Source organism: Macrobrachium rosenbergii, chromosome 28 (assembly GCF_040412425.1).
Source record: "Macrobrachium rosenbergii isolate ZJJX-2024 chromosome 28, ASM4041242v1, whole genome shotgun sequence".
NCBI classification, from domain to species: domain Eukaryota; kingdom Metazoa; phylum Arthropoda; class Malacostraca; order Decapoda; family Palaemonidae; genus Macrobrachium; species Macrobrachium rosenbergii.
This window is the reverse complement of record NC_089768.1, coordinates 4,071,456-4,077,500: the sequence shown is the minus strand read 5'-3', so window position 1 is coordinate 4,077,500 and position 6,045 is coordinate 4,071,456.

Below are 6,045 nucleotides of genomic sequence, written 5' to 3'. Positions count from 1 at the left end.
TAATGCAGGGGACCAAGTACGTAGCCTACAGTCTTTCTAATGCAAGAACAGCTCTCGTTTTCGAACATGGAATCTGAGTATGAGTTTACTGAAATAAAAAGGCCTCTTGATAACAGTTTTATTTTTGTAAGATACAGTTTCATAATGAAATTAATACCTTATTACTATTAATGTAATCAACATTGTAAAAAAAATTTCAGTAGTACGATGCTTTGGTCATCATAAATATTTCGTATTTTCGCGCGCTCATAACAAAACACTTGCAGTTGTCAACTATCCTTTCAGATTTTTTTTTCTTTTTTTTTTATGGCGCAGACCCTTCGACCCCTGGATCCCATAAAGTTACCTAATCGAAAAGGACACTGTGTGCATGGATAAGGGTCATGTGACACAGGATAGGGATAATGGGATGGGAGTTCAGTATAAACAATATTCTCCTCTCTTCATCCTGATCCAAATCAGTCAGGTTCTTGACACAGGAAATTTCTCTCGGCGGTAAAGAAGTGAGAATAGATAGAGAGAGGTTCCTCAGAGAGACACAAGATCAAAAAGCAGTGACGTTGGAAGAACAGCTAGAAAATTGAACGGGAATCACTAGCAACACCTAAATTTGATCCTTTAACATTTCCAGGCATCTACAGTATATTAGTTGCTTGGCCGCCTTTTGCTCAAACTTTTTTTTCATATAGATTTTGTTGCTTACAAAGGAATATTGGTTCTGAATTTATTGTCAAGCAAATCATAATCTATGATATTCAAAACGTTTTATTTATAGTGACTAGTATTGGCAACTAATATGTAAATTTAACATAGACGTACGGATCGTTATATGCATATCTAACTTATGTATTCATATTCTACGAATTTTCTGAGACACATGACATATAAATACTAAGTGTTTATATGTGCACGGCCTTGTAATGTGACATAATGACACCTCGAACGCCGTATTCAATTTATACAGAGTATAACACAAAAAATTGGATCCACGATTAACAGACGACAATCACTGAAAAAACACATTAAGCAACGCATTGCGGAAATAACTCCTTATGTAGCCATACGTTTAGTTCACGATGGGGGCCCATTATCGTACATGTCACGTGAGCACAAGTAATGTGGGACAGTTGAACATCTTTCGGGATCGGTACAGGAAGCAGGGACTCAGCTGAAAGGATTTTTCCCCAGCAAAACTTCCCTACTTTCAGATCTGGACAACCGAGATGCCAGTTATTCTTTCTTTTCTCATTTAGTCTGCTTGCTGTTATGATACATACTAATACATGGCTGGCAACTGTATTTCAAAAATATTAAGACTGACAAAATCTGGGACCTTACACAAACAAGGATATTTGAAAGGTATAAAATTTTCATCTTTATACCATGAGTTCTCCCTGAAATTATTGAGTGTGTGTGTGTGTGTGTGTGTGTGTGTGTGTGTGTGCGTATTTGTGTGCAGGTCAATCTTGCGGTCAAGTGGTAGTGACATTACATCTCACCAGCGAGTGCGAAAGCCGAACTTCGATTCAGATGCGCTTCGTTGTTTCACTATGCCTCTGGTGACCTAGCAGCCTATCATGTAGTGTGCCTATTAGTTAGTCAACTCTGGTGGGAAGTACTCAGAATGAAGGAGTTGTTGTTAACAGGAAGGCTATACATTCTGAAGTTGTATCCTCAAGGGAAAAGGAATTTATATATATATATATATATATATATATATATATATATATATATATATATATATATATATATATATATATATGTGTGTGTGTGTGTGTGTGTGTGTGTGTGTATAAATATTATATATATAATCAACGTCATTTTTTACCAGCTACGTGTAATATTGCAACAGCCACAATACCCTCTTAACTTGAAGATTTCTTCACACTTGTGGATACGCTTGTTATTACAAAACCTGAGACCCCAAATGAAAGAGCATGCAGAATATTTATTAACAGCAATAGACATTTATCTGTATCGTGGTTAGGTAAGTAACGTGGCCTCGTTCTGGTACTCCGGATGCGGGCTTGAATCCTGCTACGGACGCCAGAACGTCATAATATTCTTTCATTTGGGTCTTAGGCTTTGTAGTGACAAGCGTATCCAAAAAGTATGACGAAATCTTCAAGTTAAGAGGGTATTGTGGTTATTACAAATATATATGTGTGTGTGTATTAATATATATATATATATATATATATATATATATATATATATATATATATATACATACGTACACACACACATATGTTTGTAGGTATGTCTCCGAGTCTCTCCTCATACCTAAATCAGCCTGTTTCGAAAATGGTCTTTCTTTACGATTAAGTTTCCCAGAATCTACACTGAATTTAGAAAACCCGGAATAAAAATCAAAGTGATAACGATTACAAATCAGCCAGAGTTATTTGCAAATGGAACTTAATTAAAACCAGCGCAAAAAGTGAAGCGAAGTCTCTTCCAAATCCTGCGCATTCCGTGTTCTGGCACCGCCGCCGGATCGTGAACTATTATGTTTGCTGCGGAGAAGCCTGGCCCCGTAATTAAAGAAGCAACTTTCGTGACTCGCGATGTGTTGCAAGGGGCCAACGCACGAAGCAACTCATGACCTGGAAGGACGCAGTTGCTGGAGACACGTGACTGCGTAGGATAAATTTGCCTTTCTCTTCTTCGATATTCGTCAAGGTTCCATTAGATGAATAACAGTACAATGTTTAAATACGACAGTATCGTCATCAGTGGCAATCACGTGAGCGCTCTCTCAAGAGTAACAAGCGGAGCTCAATTCTCGTTAATGCCAGGTTCCCTTTCATTATTATGCCTCAGTGACTCTTTTTGTGGCACAGATTTGACCTGACGCTCCACAGAAGTTTAATTTATTTCCATCATCAGAATTTGGCTACTTATCATAGCGTATTTGGTTCTTTCTCATTCCGATCCATTTAAGCTCAAATCTAAAAAATATATCGTGTCTTCTCATCTTATCATGGACCAGACTCTTTTTTGCCTCTTATTTTCCTTTTTCAACTGCCTGTTGTAGGCTATACTATAATAGAAAGGCAAAATCGGACGGAATGAAAATTGAATCTGAAAATCAGAGATCTGGGACAATCTCAGTTCATTTTGCTACTTCTTCCCTTACAATTCAGCAAAAATTTTGATAATTCATGAAATTACAATTCAAAGATCAATAGTAAATGTAATGGATAAAAGACAGTTTCTATTAAAAACCACGAAAGCTTAGTGTGCTAAAATGTCATATTCTGAGTAAGCAATCATTATTAGAATGGAATCGGGATTTCCAAAGCATTACACTCAGTCACAGTGGCGGCGCTCAGGTTCTCAGTCTTTTGTGAATCTTACAAAATTCTTGTCTACTCTTGATCATTTGTAAGTACTGGGGAAAAAAGGCATTTTTGTCACTAAATAAATGACAATACATCAGCACAGATAATAACCATTGTTGATCTTTTTTGTGACGGTATTATACAGGTAATCACGGTCAATAACTCTTGCTATTTATCTCAGATACCATCAGTGCTCAATGTTCTGAATCATCACAAATACATCTGATATGAGTACTGATTAAAGGGGCATTTACACGGGCAAACGGTTTGTCCAGCCCGGTTGCCCAAGTTGTTTGTCAATAGGTTTGAAGGGTGTCACACGGTCAAACCAAATTTACATCCAACCTCATTACCTCAGTGTAAGTAGTGCAGTTGAGAAGCAACGATGCCTCTGGATCAAAGACACTGTTATCGCTATTGGTTTAGCGGTGGCACTAAGGAAAAAAGAAATGAAGATCTAAGTTGACAAAAGATTGGTTTTAAAAGGATCCCAAATTTCTCAGGCAAACTTGCTTGGTGCTTTGAAATTAGAGCTCTGGGGAAGCAGCATATTTAGATTTGTTAAGGCTTGTCACACTTATTAAGGATTGGAGGAGCTCTCTCGTGGAAAGTCTTTCTCATCAAAATACCATCAGCTGAACTCCCAGACTTTGAGTTTTTAAGTTTCTTATATTCCCTCCTCAAAGCAGTCCGGAGGCAGTTTATTTTCTTCATAAGGTCGTTCCATGAGCAGCTAGGGACGTTCAAGTTCCTTTAGTATCTCCTGAGGAGCAGATAACCCCTCGTTTCTAGGTGTCTAATTGGCACATTCTGTAGATTTAACTTTCCATAAACCTGTATGTTCTTGGCATTTAAGGATCAATTCCAATAAAACTTCCCTCTCACTCCTCTTTACTATACTTTCATCAATATTCATACTTGAGACGGGAAATATGGTTAGTATTTCCAAGTCAATATCTGAGGTTTGATGTTTGTCGATCTTTCACACGCGCAAATTGTTTGTGGATAACTGAAGCCTCTCCCATAAAAGTCAGGCCGAGCTGGACTTCCTTCAAACCGTTTGTCAACGGCGTTTGCCAACCAAGTACCCCGTTCACACAGTCAAATTTCACTTCAAACACGTGTTGGGTAAACCGGGTTGGACAAACCGTTTGACCGTGTAAATGCCCTTTAAGTCACGATAATATACATTAATACTTGCAAGTACATATATATAAATAGATGTAATTAACTGCATTTCTGCATCAGTGTTCCACGAAGTGGAGTTTGACTTGGCAGAGAAACTTACAGCTGAGTTTTCCCATGTCGAGTATGAACTGGTAGTTCCACACTAGCGGCTATGAAGTCTTCCTCAGTAAACATAATAGTCAGGTCTGTTGTGTAATGTTGTCGGCATTTTGGTTTGGGGGGTGGGGAATTTTATAAACTATACATTTCTGGAACACTAATGACACGAGGATTCCAAGAAGCAATGTTGGCAATTTTTCTAGGTCATCTTGGCTGCCATCTTGTATTTTGAAAAATGGCGGCTTTACAAAACTAATTTTGTTGCTGAGAGTCTTTCTTTTTATCTGTAAGTACAAGTCATTCCTAGAATCATTATTTTTAATCTTAACTAACACTATTTTGATTATTGTATAAGTTCTGAAATATCTGATAACAGAAAATGCTTATCTAAAACTTTTAATATCGAGCATTATCACAATACAATTGTTGCAAAAGGTTATGGCCATAGCGTATGTATATACAGTACAACACAACATTAGATAATACTATCTCTGTCAAGTAAACAGGAGTACATTACGCCTTCAAACATAAGTGTGTAAGTGATTCAGACAGGTTTACATAAATGAAAAATATCACTCCACCTGAACAATATAACGATTGTTCCTACACTCTCATGTTTATAATGAAACATTTACCAACATCATTTATAACACTGAAGATACAGATCAGATGAAGATATAACAACCAATCTATTAAAGATACAGACATGCAAGGATTGTTAACTTGTTGTAACTGGATATCAGTTATCATGCTTAGACATCTGCATCACTCAGATCATTATCACTCTCAGAGTCACTGACTATGGATGAAACATCCCTAGAGTCCTGGTCATTTTCACAGTCACTAGAACACAGACGCATTTCAGTACAAGGCAGGTTCACAGCAGCACATGAACATCTTTTGGTTGCACAGTTTGTCTTGCAAAGGCACCTCACCCTCTCCAGAATGGCTTCTGGTGCAGGCATACATTCTGTGGGGATGGGTCGCAACTGGCCATCCTGGCTCTTGAAGTAGCCATGACCCAGTGGTTCTAGCAGATCCTGTTGGGATACTGATGCCTGACCCCAAACACTCCCTTGGATGTTTGCTCTTAACACATGCTGCTTGAATGCACCGATCGTTGGTGGAAGTTTTTCACTCTCAGCCATATGTTTGCAGAATAGGTACCATCTGAGATCTGGAATGTTGCTGATGTCCAAATTCTTTGGTTTGTAGGCATCACAAGCAAATCTTTCAAAAGCTGACATCTGCTCCTGTGTCACATGGTAGGATTCAAAAAGTTCCTTTAGAGCTTTCAGGAAATCTTCTGAAGCTTTCAAGTACAGGTTCAGCCAGGTGACTTTGCCAATACCAGAAAACCGACCAGTGTTATCTGTATCAGTAAATGCATGGAAAGATGGTAGTACCCCAGATT